This window comes from Silene latifolia, chromosome 10 (genome assembly GCF_048544455.1).
Source record: "Silene latifolia isolate original U9 population chromosome 10, ASM4854445v1, whole genome shotgun sequence".
Classification (NCBI taxonomy): Eukaryota; Viridiplantae; Streptophyta; class Magnoliopsida; order Caryophyllales; family Caryophyllaceae; genus Silene; species Silene latifolia.
In genome coordinates this window covers 5,399,354-5,416,372 of record NC_133535.1, presented here as the reverse complement: position 1 = coordinate 5,416,372, position 17,019 = coordinate 5,399,354, and the positions used below count along the sequence as shown (strand labels likewise).

At 30.3% G+C, this 17,019-nt stretch overlaps 1 long non-coding RNA gene across 1 annotated transcript; it reads right to left on the bottom strand.

Annotated features, from left to right (window-relative positions):
* Positions 1 to 2,353: 2,353 nt before the first annotated feature.
* LOC141607043 (uncharacterized) lies at positions 2,354 to 15,635 on the bottom strand. Its single transcript, XR_012526871.1, has 3 exons — positions 15,406 to 15,635; positions 15,192 to 15,325; positions 2,354 to 2,552 (listed from the first exon to the last, which is right to left on the bottom strand). It is a non-coding gene; the product is annotated as an uncharacterized LOC141607043 (long non-coding RNA).
* Between the last annotated feature and the right edge of the window lie 1,384 nt (positions 15,636 to 17,019).

The window sequence follows — 17,019 nt, the reverse complement described above, 5'->3', positions numbered from 1 at the left end:
CATATTTGTATTCCCACATTTTTTTGTTTAAAACGGCAATATCCGTTTCTAATGGAAAAGTGGATCCAAATAGATACTGTATGATGTTATAATTGTATATTTGGATCTTTTTTACCATTAAAACGGACAGCCGATGTGGCGATGTATTCCTAATTTCACGAAAATTCCAATTTCAAATAAGACTGTTATAATTGTATATTTGGATCTTTTTTACCATTAAAACGGACAGTCGATGTATTCCTAATTTCACGAAAATTCCAATTTCAAATAAGACTGTTGTATGACAAATAACGGTCAGTAACCGCTTATGTTTCTCGTTGTTAGCATATAGTATTATACAACGGTCTTACAATAGAATAAATCTGTGAAGATAAGCTTACAATTATTAGCAATTACTACTCTATTATGAGATTGTAGGTATTATATTGAGCAATGTCAGCCGGAACTTGAATGCCACCCATGCCTTATCTTTAGTGTTGGAATGTTGTCTTTTTTTTGTGGATGATCATGGATTATATTGTAGTAGTATTATTCAAGATTTCAATTATTTAAATTGAAAAAATATTTTAAAAAGGAAATAAATATAAATAAAATGTTATAAAAATGAGAATATGATGGAGAAAAAAAAGGATGCACGCTACTACATGTGCATTTGATCATGTATGTAATGCTCCATGTTATAAACACAATTGCAGGCAAGACAATCACTGAAACAACATTACTCACTTGTTTGTCCGTTCATGCCACTCTTGTACCCTAAGCTCTTTTGCAACAATGATATTCTTTAAAAAAAAAACGCAATTCTATTGTACGGTGGTTTTTTCCGTATTTTTGGCAAAAATTACCATTTAGAAAAAAATTGCTATTTTTTCATTAAAAACTGGTCACTATTTATAAAAAAAACGGTCATATTTTTCTTGTCGCACGTACAACGGTCTTACAATAGAACCTATGAACATCGCTGTTAGATGGATTCGAGCTTGGTATCAACTATCAACATAAATGGTTGTCGATCAATGTAAACTTTGAAATTGTTGATGCTAAGCTAGACTCTTGAGGCTTTTAATACACCAGAATGATAAGTTACAAAGCAAATACAATAATTGTTGCTAAATAAATTTCATCTTCTCAATTTGGCTAGTCAAATTAAAATGTCAAGAAAGTTATGTCGAGTATTACATTTAACAATAACTATACATTGATATTGATCATAACAAATACGAGTAGATCTAATAACTTATGCTATTTTTCCTCAAAAATAACTTATGCTATTAACGGATTAACATGTTCTAACAATATATCTACTAAAGTTACCTACGATGTAATATTATATTCTAACGTTTGACAAATCTACCAAAAAGTAAATAAAAACAAAAACTATGACAACCCTCTTTAAAATTTTCAACTTCCTTGATCCCAATTCAAACTGAAGTTCTTGTCCAAATTAAAATGCGACAAACACAAGTAGAGGAGCTACATCAAAACATAGAGCATGGGGCAACTACTTGTAGATCAAGCTTTTTTATGCAAAAAAATATCAAATTAAACTACTATATAAAGTTCATGAAACCATGTGCTTTTGTGCACCCTATCTTGTTTTATTTTTATTTTTAATATATAATTTTTAAAAAAATTCAAGATAATATTATAGAAAATGTGGATATTTTTGAGAGGCACATGATCAAGTTTAGAGATGGATTCCTTTTAGCTTTTCATGCATGCTTGATGCTTCATCTTTTATTGTTTTCTATGTATTTTCTTATCAAAGAAGGGCAAAAAAAAAAAAAGGAAAAAAGGGCACTTTTATATGCAACCTTTTCCTACTATATAGAGCTAGTTCATCAAATTGGCATAAAATCCTTTAACAGTGGTTAAAACTGAATTGTCAATAAAGTTTTAGTGTAGTAGTTACAAACAATATAGGAGTAGTAATATGAGTTTCAAATTTGAAATGACTCAATTTTGCTTAACCTTAATTTATTCAAAAAGGTGGATTTATTTTGGAAGAAATTTTCTCTTTTGAATACCGGCGAAATCCACAATATTTACATTGTAACTTCTTTTAAGGATTGTATTTGTCTAAGTTTAAAACAAGTTAAATTGTATTTTTTAGATGAAATTAAGGGTAAAATTGGTAACTAATAACGAACTGAGTTGAGCACAAGCTTGACCTTGTTAGGCTTATACTCATTAAGCAAAACTTGAGCTCCTGCCGATCTCGAAACTCATCTGAGCTTGAAAAATTGAACTCATTATCAAACAATGAGAACATTCAATATTGATGATACAAAATTATAATCATGATAAAATATTTTTATAAAATAAAAGTAAGATATTATATATTACACAAGTTCGAGCCGCTCGTTAGCTCGGCTTGATTCGTTAAGTTCTCGAGCAGAGTCCAAACTCGAGCTGAACTTGAGCTGCTTGCGAGGTGTCTCGTCTCCATATCACTCCTAATTGGGGCTTAAAAACAATTTTTTTGTGACGAGGGAATCCGCAGCCGCTACCTTTGATGCGCACTGAGTAAACCCTCGGGTATACGTGATAGCCTGCAAACCACGTAAACCAGGTTAACCACCCGAGAGGGACATACTCGAAGTCTAAAAAGCATAGCCCGAGGCCATAAATACTTCACAAAAATGCTCTTAAAAAGGCTTGAACATAAGCTCCTTATATACTTCACAAAAACTCCACCCTTGCAAGCGGGACTTAACATTTTCGTTTACATATTTAATCGGATTCAAGTTTTGGATCATTGGATGAATATATTAACATTTTATATAAGAATTTCTGATAAAGAATTTGTGACAAAAATAGCATAAGAAAGTTTTTTCAATTTACTTTTTTTTACCAAGACTTCTTTTTCTTATGGAGTTGGTAAACACATGATTCTATTTAGATCCTATCATCTGTCATCGTTTGCCTCACTTTGATAGAGATGAGTTTCTTTCAACACAAAAAAATAAACTAGAAGCAATTTTATGGTATGACGATTTTTTTGTGTATTTTGGCTATATGACACTTGGATAAATAGTGATCATTTCATAATAAATAGTGATCACTTTGAAAAAAATGGTCAATATTTACCCAAAAATGGTCAATATTTAACAAAAACTAGTCACATTTTTCTCGTCGCACATGCGATGACGTTACAGTAAAATTCGCGTCCGTATAAAAAGTACAATTAGACCGATTTGCATCGTTCTTCTACTTCCCATTAATTGCCATTTCAATTTTCAAGAATTCATAGTTACTAATTTTTTTTTATAAATAAAAATGCAATGTCTTGTAAGATGTCCCTACTATAAATAAATTGAAAATGAAGGTATAGACTAATTATTGATTAGGGAGATTTAATTATGCATAGTTGCCTCTTTTGGTAGGCTTAGTAGGGTTCATTTTCTGACTGCAAAGTTTTATAAAAAATTATATTAGTGGCCTTCTTATCTTGAAGGCTACATAACTGGTCAAATTAATGAGAATACCCATAAAAGATGTTCGTTTCAGATTTTTAAGATTTGTGCTGACATGGAAAGATAAGTACATTTTCGGTCATTTATTTACCTATTTTATTTTAAACTATCTCAATTATTTGTTGAGCTTTTCATATTAGGGATTTATTTGGTTGTCCATCAAAAATACATGAATTGTAATTCATGGAAAGTGTAAAAATAGCTAGTTGTTTGATTGTCCCAATTCACATGAATTGGAACTTCCTAGGAACTCTAAGAGGTCGTTTGGTTGCATATAGGAATTTGTATTGCCTAGGAAGTTATAAAACACATGAATTTAGAATTCATGTGAATAGCAAAATATTGTTTGGTTGCCATGAAGAAAGTGCAATTCAGGGAAGCATTCCCACTTATCTAGGGGGCCTAAGTAATCAACTTCCTCCATTATGGAGGAATTAGAATTCATGGGAACTTCCAATTATGTGAATTGGGGTAACCAAACAATATACCCATTTTGCAAATCACATGAATTTAAGTTCCTGTGTTATTTAGTGGGTAAATTCCTCTATAATGGAAGAAGTTGATTACCTAGATCCCCCTAGGTAAGTGGAAGTTCTTTTAGAATTGGAGTTACCACATACAACCAAACAACTTTTCCAAATTCACATGAAATAGAACAACATAGTAGTTGGATCTTTCTGGGCATTGCAATTTCTCATTGTGAACCACACGACTCCTAGGTAGAGTTTTATACTTCTTCCATTTCATTTAATTTTATACGTTTGTTTTTTGGACACTATTTATAAATGGGAAGAATTTTTGATATAACTTCTAATGTGTAGCATAAAAAATAGTTTTGTGAGATTTTATTTAAATTGTCTTATCGAGTACATTGTAAATATCTAATTTTTATAATTTTTTATTAAACGTAATTAAAGATATGAACAAAAGAAAACGAGCATTGATACATATATAAAGCAAATGTATAGAATTGAATGAAATGAAATAAGTACTTTGATTATATACGTCTATTATAATCCACTAACAAGTAACAACCATTATAAATGGCCCATTTTTCATTTTTTTTGGCGATTGTGTCAAAATTAAAATAAACAAAAGACGGGGATGGAGGGAGTACATTTCACTCGCTAAAATAAAAGATTTTTATACAATAATATCGTTTATGTGCCTATCATTTTTCATTTTAACATACATTATATCCTCTTTATCTGATCAATAATTATCTATTCTTTCAACATTTTTATTGCAAGAAAATTTTGAAGCATACTACTTCCTAATTTCGTATATAACAATTAGTTGAGACAAATAGAATATTAATTTTTTTACATTTATTGCCAAAAAAGACAAAAAGAAATTATACTTGGACAAATCACAAATATAATAATACTCCATGTGATAAAAGGAAATGGTTCATACAATCACTTTAATTTTTTTCAAATGAGCACATTTTTGTTTTGAGTAGAGCGTTCTTCACTTCTTACCACTTGAATTAACTCTTCTTCTTGAATGGAGAGAGTAGAAAATTTCTACATTTTAATTCTTTAAAATTTTATTTAGTAAAGCGTTCTAAAATATGAAAACGATATAAATATTTAAAAAAACAAAGGAATATTTCTTATAGATAAGAATCGTGTTCTTATATCATTCCTAAGCTCTATGCATTGAAAGCTACTCCTTAATCAAGAAAAGATTAGTTTAATTTAGAAGTACCAATCAAAACATCATTAGCATGTTTCCCGCAAAATGCATAATTTGAGCATCATCCACTTATTAATAACTTCATTATTTAACAACTTAACAATCATTATTTGTAACTAATACGAAATAGTACTATAGATAAGTGGAATAATTTCATATATAATAAATAATATTATTGTTGATAAATTCGTGCAGGAATCAAGCTTAAATTGTGAAGAATGTTCATCATATTTGCGTTGTCATTACAATTATAATGTTTTATTGTCCCTATCATGGTATATATTATTCTATGGTTTTTCTATTTCAAACTTTGTCCATTATTTTTCAATCGTCAGGATTTTAAGTCAGCGGAGCAAAAATTTTCAGCGAGGTCGAAGTGGTAATAGTACAATATAACCTAGAATTTTTTTTTTTGAAATGTATAACTAAAAATTTCAAAATTTTCAAACAATAACGGGGGCAAGCGACCCCACTAACCCCTCCCGCTTCACCACTATTATTTACGCTCTCCCTTACTATGCATTTTATTTTCTTTTTCTACTAACATCGTCACTCATTGTTTGAGACTAGTTTACAACACATAATACTTGACTTTTGTAAAGCGTTCTTTTAACAACTAGTCTTGCTATAGACGGATATATCCGTGTATAGCTAAAGACGGGCTAAATACAATACCATGGTGACATGTATCCATCTATAATGAGATTTTGTGTTCTTTTAATGATATACTCGGTCCATTTTTACAATTATCTTCTAACCCGAGTTTTGTCGATTCCCAAAGAACACTTTGGCCTTATATTATTGTAGTATTACTGGTATATTACAACATTTTATGTTTTTCTACATATTTAAAGTCAAAATTTTGAAATTATAATCTCAAAAAATCAAATAAGTTCATAGTGAAGTGGAGAATGTAATATATTTACGAGTAACGTTATATCCCTCTTGAGTATAAAACAGGTCAAATATTACTGCTATAATTAGATGAGATAAGAGTTTGCCATTTCTTAAACATTCTATTTTTTTTGAGTTTTTTGTCTAACACCACCTTATAAAAAAGGTTTTTGAGAAACACCACCTTTAAAAAAAATTCTGGCATTTTGGTACCTTTAAAAAATAAAAACTAGTTTGGATGCCCGTGCGTTGCAACGGGGTAATTAACTTAGTAAACAAAAATTGGTCATAAGGTCTTAATATTTACATCTTATGTCTTATCATTTATATAGATAGATCAAAAGTCAAAACATCTTATTTAAGAGACGCAAAAGACGTTAGGTTGATAACTAAGTTCCAAGGATGCCTCATATTTATAATCATAAGACCACTACATCTTATGTTAATCTTTCAATGTGGGACAATTCTATTATTTTTATATAATCCTACATTATTTTTCAATGTGGGACATATAACATACTAAGAAATACACAATTTTATATATATACAAATTATATGAAATTTATACGCTAATGATATCATTTTTACCACGAATCAAATTATGTTATTTTCACAATTTTCTTAACGATATTTTTTGCCAAATGAAATGTATAATTTTTTATATAAAAATTAGAAACATCACTTGAATATAATATAGGAAATATATATTATAATAATTAAAAGATTCTCTACTTTATTTTTTACATCAAAAAATATTATTTATGATACTTTCCTAAATTAATTTTTAAGATCACCTCACCCTATGATAATTTTCTTATGTGGGACAATTTAAATATTTATATGTAGTATATTTACCTCACCTGCATTATTTTTCAATGTGGGACAAATAACACACAAAAAAGTACACCATCTTTTTTGCACCTATTTCGATATCCAACTCGTTTTAATAATGAGAAAATACTATACTATTTATTTATATTTGTACGTTCTTTTCCATTTTTTGTCACAATTAAAATATGTACAAATGACATGATTTAAATTTTTTTTCCTAACACGACTTTTAAGATTAATTGAGGGAGCAATAAAATGTATAAACAAATGCAAAATATTTTCTTTTTCTGGTGCGATTTTTATTAATGGTTAAAAATTATGATGTGTTATAGTTACTCAAATGTAATGAGGCATAATATTACGTATATTTGAAAGTTAAAAAGATTTAATTATACTATTTCTCAAAGTAAAAAAGCTCATTATTGATTTGTTTGTGGATTCAAGATCTTTTTATGCAGCACTTGATTGTATTATAATTCTTAAATTTTCTATTTTAGTGCAGAGATTATCATTATATGACACATTAATAACCTATTTATGTATATTTAGCACCCATTTTATTTTTTTATTATGATTTTATCTTAAATAAAGTTATTATATTATCGATTGTCTTAAAATAAATATTATAATATGACAAATATAGTAATATATAATCGCTTTTATAAATATTTACGTGATTAATATTTGTATCGTATTGTTGTAACTAATGTTTGTCATTAATACAAACTCCTATAAGAACTATCTAAGATAATTTTTAAGCGATTCAAAAGATTTTGGGTTGATACCCCTAAGTTTCAAATATGACTCATATTTATAATCATGTGATACCTCACCTCATGATAATCTTTTAATGTGGGACAATTCAACTATTTATATGTAGTATATTTACCACATCTACATTATTTTTCAATATGGGACAAACAAATATGTGCAAATAATATGATACTATATTCTAATGCTAACATTTATTTACCACGAATCTAATTATATAATTTTTCAAAAAAAAAAAATTATGTTACTTTTTTGCTAAATGAGATGTATAAGTTTTTATACAAAAATTATAAACATCACTTTGACATAATATAAAACATATATATCGTATCGTGGAGTTAATGATATAAACTCTTAAGAGCTCTCCAAGACAATGCTTAAGAGACTCAAAAGGTTTTGAGTTGGTATTTAGGTTCTAAGGATGCCTTCGATTTATAATCATATGATCACCCACCTTATGCTAAACTTTCGATGTGGGACAATTCTATTATTTATACGTGATATATTCACCACACCAACATATTTTTCAATGTGGGACAAATAACATACTTAGAAATACACCATCTGTCTCGCACATAATTCAACATCTAACCCGGGTTAATAATAATGAACAAATACTATACTCCCTCAATTCAAGACCAAATACAACATTCCTTTTTTACACTATTCATGGACGAATAGAATCTTTACGATTTTTTGCAATATGTAAGACAAAATATGGTCATGTGGGATCTTATTTGATTCACCTATAAAGTACAATGAGAATATCAAATTTTTATTTTTTTTACAATGTAAACTTAAAGATATTTACGTTGTAATTTTATTTACGTTGTAATTTGTGTCTTGGCAAGCGTGTAAATGAAAATGTTGTATTTGGTCTTGAATGGAAAGAGTACTATTTATTAATATTCGTACATTTTTTTTTATAATACTTTTTATAGAAAGAATATGTATATATCATACTCTGAAGATAATGATATAAACTCTTAAGAGCTCTCCAAAACAATACTTAAGAGACCCTTAAGAGACTCAAAAGGTTTTTGGTTGGTATATAGGTTCCAATGTTCCATTGATGACTCCTATTTATAATCATAGGATCACCCACCTTATGTTAATCTTTCGATGTGGGACAATTTTATAATTTATACTTATTATAATCACCACACTAACATTGTTTTTCGATGTGGGACATACAACATATTAAAAGAAGTACACCATCTTTAATACCCGTATGTGCAAATCATATGAAATTTATACTCTAATGAAAGCATTTTTTACCACGAATCTAATTACATTATCTTCATAATTTTTATAACAACATTTTTTTGCCAAATGAAATGTCAAAGTTTTTATATAAAAATTAGAAACTTCTCATGAATATAAAATAGGAAATATAGATATTATAATAATTAAAAGATTCTCCACTTTATTTTTTATGTGGAAAATATTATTTATGAAACTTTCCTAAATTAATTTTTGATGATGTGGACGCTCTAGAATCGCTCGAAAAAACTCTCTTTTATATATATATATAGATATAGATTGTAAGACACCACTGAATGGCCGGAAACTGGGTATTATTGTAAAAACTCCGACAGTTTCCCTCCATTTCCCCCCTTACATTCCCACCCTAGTTTTTCCCTCCATTTCCTCTTCACTCTTCTGTCTTTTCTTCCTCTCTCCTCTCTTCTCTTTTGTCGCCTCACTTTTCACTTAACATACTCATTAATAATCAAATGTCGATGTGAGTATTCCAACACATTTGAAGACATCATTGAAAAAAGCAAAATACGGGAAGAAGCTATATGCCGAATGACGGAGATGAGAAACAATGAAGAGGGAACTGAAACTTCATCTTATAACAAATACGTAATCAAGCAATTAAAAGCGCATATGCTCTCCACCGGAAAAGGAAAGCACATATACTCAATCACCAAGCACATATCCATAATCATGCCCAGTTTCCGGCCAGAATTAATACACATATATTTATTTTCCAGTGGGATTTTTCACACTTAATTTCTTTGAGGATGTGTTAAATTGCTTGAATGCAAATGCATTGAAAGCACATATGCGCAAACAACCATAATCTAAGTTTCATTAAGAAGACTTGTTAATAAAGCAGGAGCTAGATGACGAATGATGGTGATGATAGGGTGAAGAGGGAAAGAGTGCGATGAAGAAGATGAAGAAAATAAGATGGAAGAAGGGAGATTAACAGTGTGGTGTTCAGAAAGTTTGGGTTTTGATTTAAAATTGTTACAAATGACGCCTGAGAATGTTAATAAGACGAAGTCAACGTCGGATTTTTTTCAATTTGGTCTAACTCCGGCAATTTGGTTGTGTTTTACAATTTTTATTTTTTAAAGGTATCAAAATGCCAGAATTTTTTTTAAAGGTGGTGTTTCGCAAAAACCTTTTTTATAAGGTGGTGTTAGACAAAAAAACCTTTTTTTTTTATCTAAATCATATATTTGACCCATTTTATTATTTTGGACCGATATATTAGTCTTAAATAAAAAATCTTACTATAACCATATACTCGTATTGGAGCTAGAGAATATAGTCAGCAAGTCTCCCTTGTGACGGACATATCCATCACAAACTTGCGATGATTCAAGTATTACCCATATGAATAGATAAGATAAAACAAATTGTTACTCCCTAAACACTCGTTTTTGTCTTATCTTCTTCACATGAGTAGTACTTGACCAGTCACAAATGATTTTTGTGAATAAATATAATAGAAATAGTACCTATGATGAATGAATCTAGCATGTGAAATTACACAAGCTTTATACAGAAGAACATAAATGACGTACTTGTAATTTGCAAGTAGGTGGAGTAAAGATTCACATAGACAGGTGAATACTCTATGCTGTTCTACTCTTATTATTTTGTCAGATATTTGTGATCATTTATTACCAATTTTTGCTGCATAGTTGACCCAATTGCAAAAGGGTCGCATTTTCTTGGAAATTTAATTATTTACTCAACCAATATATGCCCTATATGGTAACATCTCTGTTTTTTTCCCAGACTTTTTCCCAGGTGAATTTATTTTTGTAATCATGCAATCAAATTCAACTAAAGTCAGAATTTATGTTTTGATAATAACCAAATTCACTATTTATTCAAAATATTTATATTACTTTAATTCTCAAAAAGACAATTATATTACTTAGTGAGTCTTCTAAGAGATAATTTATTTTATTTAATTATAGTTGGTGAGTTGATTTTGTATAAAATTATTACATAAACATTTATATGAAGGTAAACTCATTCTTTTGTATGGAGTGTTTTGTGAGAGAGTATACTAATGGGTTTGAACACAAGTCATGAGTACCACAATATCACCCTTCACAACTTTACAAGTTAGCTGACATTTGCAATGTTCCGTTTATCTTTAAATCAATATAAGTTTGAGTGTTTTTATTTTTTATTTTTTTATACTCATTAAATGCTTAATGTTAGAAAATAGGATATTATTTGAAGTGTGCAAAACTGATTTACAATCATTGATGTTTATACCTCAAACTATAATAATGTACTAAGTACTAACCATTCATTTCTAAGTTGTATCTTCACATTGTTTTGCCAAATTGTACTTAATGAAATGATTATATAATGGATGTTTGCTGAAATAGGACAAATTTATAACTAAAACCTTTTAATTAACACCTACAAGACTAATTATAAAGAGTTTATGATGGATACTCATCAATTATTAAAGGTGAGTCGCTTTCAAATTTCTAAATAATTAATTTGAGAACCAAACAATATGGAGTACCATTTCAATCCTCTGTTAATGCCTCAATCACATCTCAAGGTGCAAATCAAATTGCCAAATCAAAAATGTTGAGCACACAAAATCTCTTGCATGTTGAGTTATCATTGATATTTGAAATTGTGGATCACTTTATTTGCATCCAAGGTTGAATTTGGTATGATATGACTTGCAACTTTTTTTTCAAATACAAGCAATCCAACCTAGTTCAAAAATATCCATTTATTTATTTGTTTGTGCATTATTAATATTTTATTTTATATGGTGAACACAATATATTTATATTCAATTTCTTTTAGTACTCCGTATTAATTTTTAATATATTTCAAAATCCATAGCTGAAAATAGTAATCTATATTCACTTAAAAAAAGAGTAAAGTTTAATAGTATGAGTGTGTATCATTATTTGTTGATATAAGTATATATATGCGAGATGGGCTGGCTCGACCTGACTCAAAGGCCGCTTTTAGATGAGCTTGTGCCCTAACCAGACTTTCATCATCGGGCCGGTACATGTTCATAAGCTTGCAATCTGACCTGCCCAACCCCGTAACAAAAAACAAAATGCTAATTTCCCATAACCAAGCCAGGTTCCAGTCAACCTTAAGATCAACATATAGATGGAAAATTTAACATAATGTGTCCAAATAAAAAATAACTTCAATACAAGGTGGAGCTTTAGAGATCTATAATACCGCTTTATATGTTAGCTAAGCGAGTTTTTTTTTTCAAAAACATTATAATTAATTATCACTCATATATACTCCCTCCTATTCTAAATAACTGTCCCATTTATCATATTTGGACATGGTTTTTTACCTTCCTACCCTTAGCTCTTTTCTTTATTTACCATCCTAACCACCCACAACCCATCATATTCAATAGTTTTCATTATTTAACTCATATATTCTTACCACTATACAATAATTTTCATTATTTTAACTATATTCTTTAATTTTCGCGCCATTGTCCAAATGGGACACTTATTCAGAATAGGAGGGAGTATTTTTTTTTTAATTGTTAGTGACAATTTCCCATTTTAATCAAATTGTTCCTCTTGTTATGAGAGTAATTGTCATTTGATAACTATCAATTTCACTTAAGTCATGATGTAAATATGTGTATAATATTAATTGGTCCATATATCACACGATCATTAAATTCAGAGGTGCACGGTGATGTGCAATGGATATGAATGTAGGCAGGGGAGGCCCAAAGGCTGTGCAATTAGGTTCACATCACAGGGGCCCAAGGAGAAATAGGGCCCCAAAATCTAAGCCCAATTCATAACATTAAATGAAAATGATTTTGGTTTTTTTCCTTCTTGTGGACTACTCCTGTAAAGTCACTACTCTACATTCCACAACATCTTTGTTTACCCAAAACACACGTGCATCCTCATTTCCCATCAATAGGCAGCTTTTTTTTAAAATTTATTTATTTAAGTGGGTCACAGAAAAGTATAATTTTTTACCTTTCTCAGTTCTCGGTTCTTTTGTTATATCTCCATCTTTTAATTTCTTTTATTTATATTACTCTTTATATCAAGTTATTAATTATTGTGTGAGACATTTTTATTCTATAAAAGACAAGATATTTATTACAAATAAACAAATATGAAGTACTGTATATTTTATAAAAGTGAATCTTCTCATGATATGAATTATGAAACGGTCTTATTTATATAATTTGTGTTTTAAATATTTGCCTAAAATAAATCATAGCATTTTTTTCATATATCTTAACCTTTCCTTTTTTTTCTCAAATTTTTATTTTTAATAGTTTTCGTTTAGGATCTCAAGTAAATGATAATTCATTGTTTTGGGGCCTCAACCTAAAAATCGGAACAGGGCCTCCTGAATTCACCGGCCGCCCCTGAATGTAGGGCGTTTATCTATCCGAAATTGTAGACGTGGTGACAAAGTATCATGATTAAGACAAGTACTCTCTAATCTCTAATTTAATCACCAAATGCCGCAAAAAAAGACGGCATTATCTTCTAATACTGAAGGCTATTTTTTCATCAATCAAATAATGTCAATTCTCGATTACTATGTAGTATACGTCTTTTATTGTATTTTATTTTTTTTAGGATTTGTTAAGTAACAAATAAGTCAAAAGTTGATTAAGACATGAGATTAGGTATTTCTATTTTATGTGGCACTTGATTTTGATCGTGACATGATTACTTATCTAGATTACAAATTGTGACTTTGGTGGAAAAAACTCAACCTACTTGGCATAATCCACATCCAGTAAAAATTAAATTTCAAACATGCTACGACTATTAATTCAACTTCATTTATGGTCTTAATAGACCATTTTGCAACCTTTTTTTTATATGCACTAGAAATAAATTTAAATTGTATAGGAGGGTATTATAATAAGCTACTTCATAGTTTACGAAATCTGCCTGACTTGCACATCCCAAAATGCCAAAACTCAATTAAACAAAAAAGAGGATTATAATTTGCTAATATCCTACAGAGATAATTTAGCAAGGGTTATATGATCATATGATGAATCACGTTGCTCAATGCCTCAATATTTGAGTAAAGAAATACTAATATGAAGTTTTGAAAATATGAAACCATAAAAATGGCCCAAAAAGAAAAACGCAAATAGCCCAAACTCCAAAAGATATGAGATTAGATAATCACAAATTCTTATTTGTGACGGGCAATTTTCGTCACAAGCTCTGAGTGAGAGAGTAAGTGAGATTGCAATCGGGAGAAGGGTTGTGAGACGTCACAACCTAACCACATTATAAGGAGTCCATTTCCAAAAAGAAATGGAGAGTCAATTTCCTTTTAAGAGTTCAAATCATATTCTAACAACATCTAACAGTTCTAGATTTATGCATAAAAGTAAAGGAATAATGAAGGTTTGAGAGGAAATTATTATTATTAATGAACTTGAAAGAGGAAATTAAGAGGATCCTAATGCCATTTTCATTAGGACTAAAGAGAATAAGAGAATATTTTATTCACAATTGGGCTCCTTTCTGAATTCTAAACTATAAATAAATAATGGGCTACTAATTGGTATTCCATTATCCCTGCTTTTTCCACTAGCCTATCTTATTAAATTAGTGTATGCTTTTTCGCATTTTCCCTTTTTATTTGTTATTTTGTACTTGTATGTTTTAACAAAAATTACAATAATAGTAACACAAAAACACTCCACACATATTTTATAGGGATAAAAAAGAATCATGTGTTACTTATGTTAAACTGACAATCTTATTTATAATATATAACTTTTTTATTAAAAAAAATTAGTTCAACTACGAATTTCATTCAGGCTAAAAATGTCTAATTTTATTTCTTTTACCTCTTATTACTACACATTATTAAAATTTGTTTTTATAGTCAATTTAATTGTTAAATTCTCCATAAAAAACCGATCTAAAAAACTGCGCTTTTGCGGGAATCTGCACTAGCTATAATTATAAGCTAATGAAATACCGGATCTGGAAGCTTATGGGCCGATCAGTAACTATGAACTAAAAGCCTAGGCCTCCAAATTAAGTACCAACATCAAATAAGGCAACAAGCCCATGAATGAAATTTAAGAGCCCATACGTTTTGGGCTCTAGCTCTTAAACCACAAAGCAAAGAATCAACTATACGAAATAATGCAATGCTGGCATTACTTCCTGTACAAATCATCAGAAATGCACGTCCGTCGTCGAACTCAGCTTACAGAATGCATATATGAGTAGGTTAGCTTACCTGATGAAGTCGTTGCGTGATACATTTGCAAGCCGAAATTTTTCAGGAAATTTAATCACTTTCTGTCGAGTTGCATTTGTTCCATCTCCCTGCAATAGCATCAGAGGCACTCAGGCAGCACTCCCCATGCAATTCTATTGGATATTCAATTGTATCAGTCTTGAAATTTCTAAAAATAAACATTGCTCCAGCGAAGGATAGATTGATATTGAACCTGGGATGTGAAGTAGGTTCAGATGAATCATCCTCGGACCCTTTGATGAATTGAGCCTCAGTAGCTAGGCCAGAAGGAATGCTTCAACACGGGATTAAAACACAAAACAAAGAACCAATTAAACCAAAAATGCGATGTTATAGCATTACTTGAACTTACTATACGAACCACAAGAAATGCACATCACTCATTTAACCAAGGTTGCAGAATGCATATATGACTATATGAGTCAGTTACCTTAACTGATGAAGTCATTAAGTGATGGTACTAACAGTATGAAACCCGTAAACACGAAATCATATCCTATAAAGACTGGAAAAAAAAAACCTATTAAGCGTTTGTAAACCGAAATTTTGCAGGAAAATAATCACTTGATGGCATACCAGGATTAAATTTTTCGTCTCTCTGGTATAGCATCAGAGGAACACAGGCAGCATTCCACATGCAATACAATTGGATATTTAACTGTATCAGTCTTGAAATTTCTAAAAATAAACCTTGCTCCACACAAACATAGATTCAAATGCCATTGAGACCACCAGACACCAGGCGCACCCTGTTCAAAGATTACAATGGTTATTGGTGCAGCCAAAGTTGATGTATATAGTCAGGATTTCCACAAAAATTCCATCACAGAAAAGCATTGGAATGATTGGGATATTGAACCTGGGTTGTGAAGTAGGTTCAGATGAATCATCCTCAAGCTAGGCCCGAAGGAATGCTTCAACAAGGGGTTAACCCAAGAAATGACCTCAATGAACCAGGTCTGCAGGAGCTGATACAGATGCTAAATGAGAAAGATAAAAAAGGCCCACCAGCGGCATTGATGCAACAATAAAGGCTGTACCACGGCTTATCTTACAAAAAGGGACACAAGTCACACAACAAACAGAGGATTACAGTGCTTGTTCAGTGGTTTGTACGGGGTGCTTGAAATAGGGAGTGAAGTGCATATTGGGCATGAATCCATTCTTGCTGCATAGAAGAATAAGGGCTTAGCCAGGATCCAAAATTTGGAACTGTAACATAGATTGAAAATTTACAGAGTTATTAACGCAATAGCTAACTTACAAAACTATTATGAGGATTCACTAAAAATTTAAATTATTCATTGCTCAAGGAGTCAGGGAAGCGGTAGTCAGTTCTATCCCCGTTGCTCAGTCACAACAAACAAACATACCATTCCAGAAACTAACAGCAGAAGATCCAGCAACTAATCATTCCGACGGTATTCTCGTTCACTAGTATTCTAATCAAAACATTCGAAATATCCTTAGTTCCATGCTATAATGTTGTTTAATGTTAGAAGATATGAACCCACAAATAAATATCAACAACCACAGCATTTTGGATAATCCTCCACACTTTTCTCAGTCTAGCAGCAGATTTCCTCTGCTTGCATGGGATTTGGCTACTCAGAATATTCAGATATTAAACCATTAATTCGACCTGAATCAATGGTTTAAAATCCTAATAATATCAATATTGTCCTCTTGAATGCACCTAAATGTTGAAGTATAATCTTCAAATTTAGAGATTTACTACCTCAGGCGACCATTTTATTCAACTAGAAAATCCACTATACCTCCATCACGAAATATGACAAAAAGAATG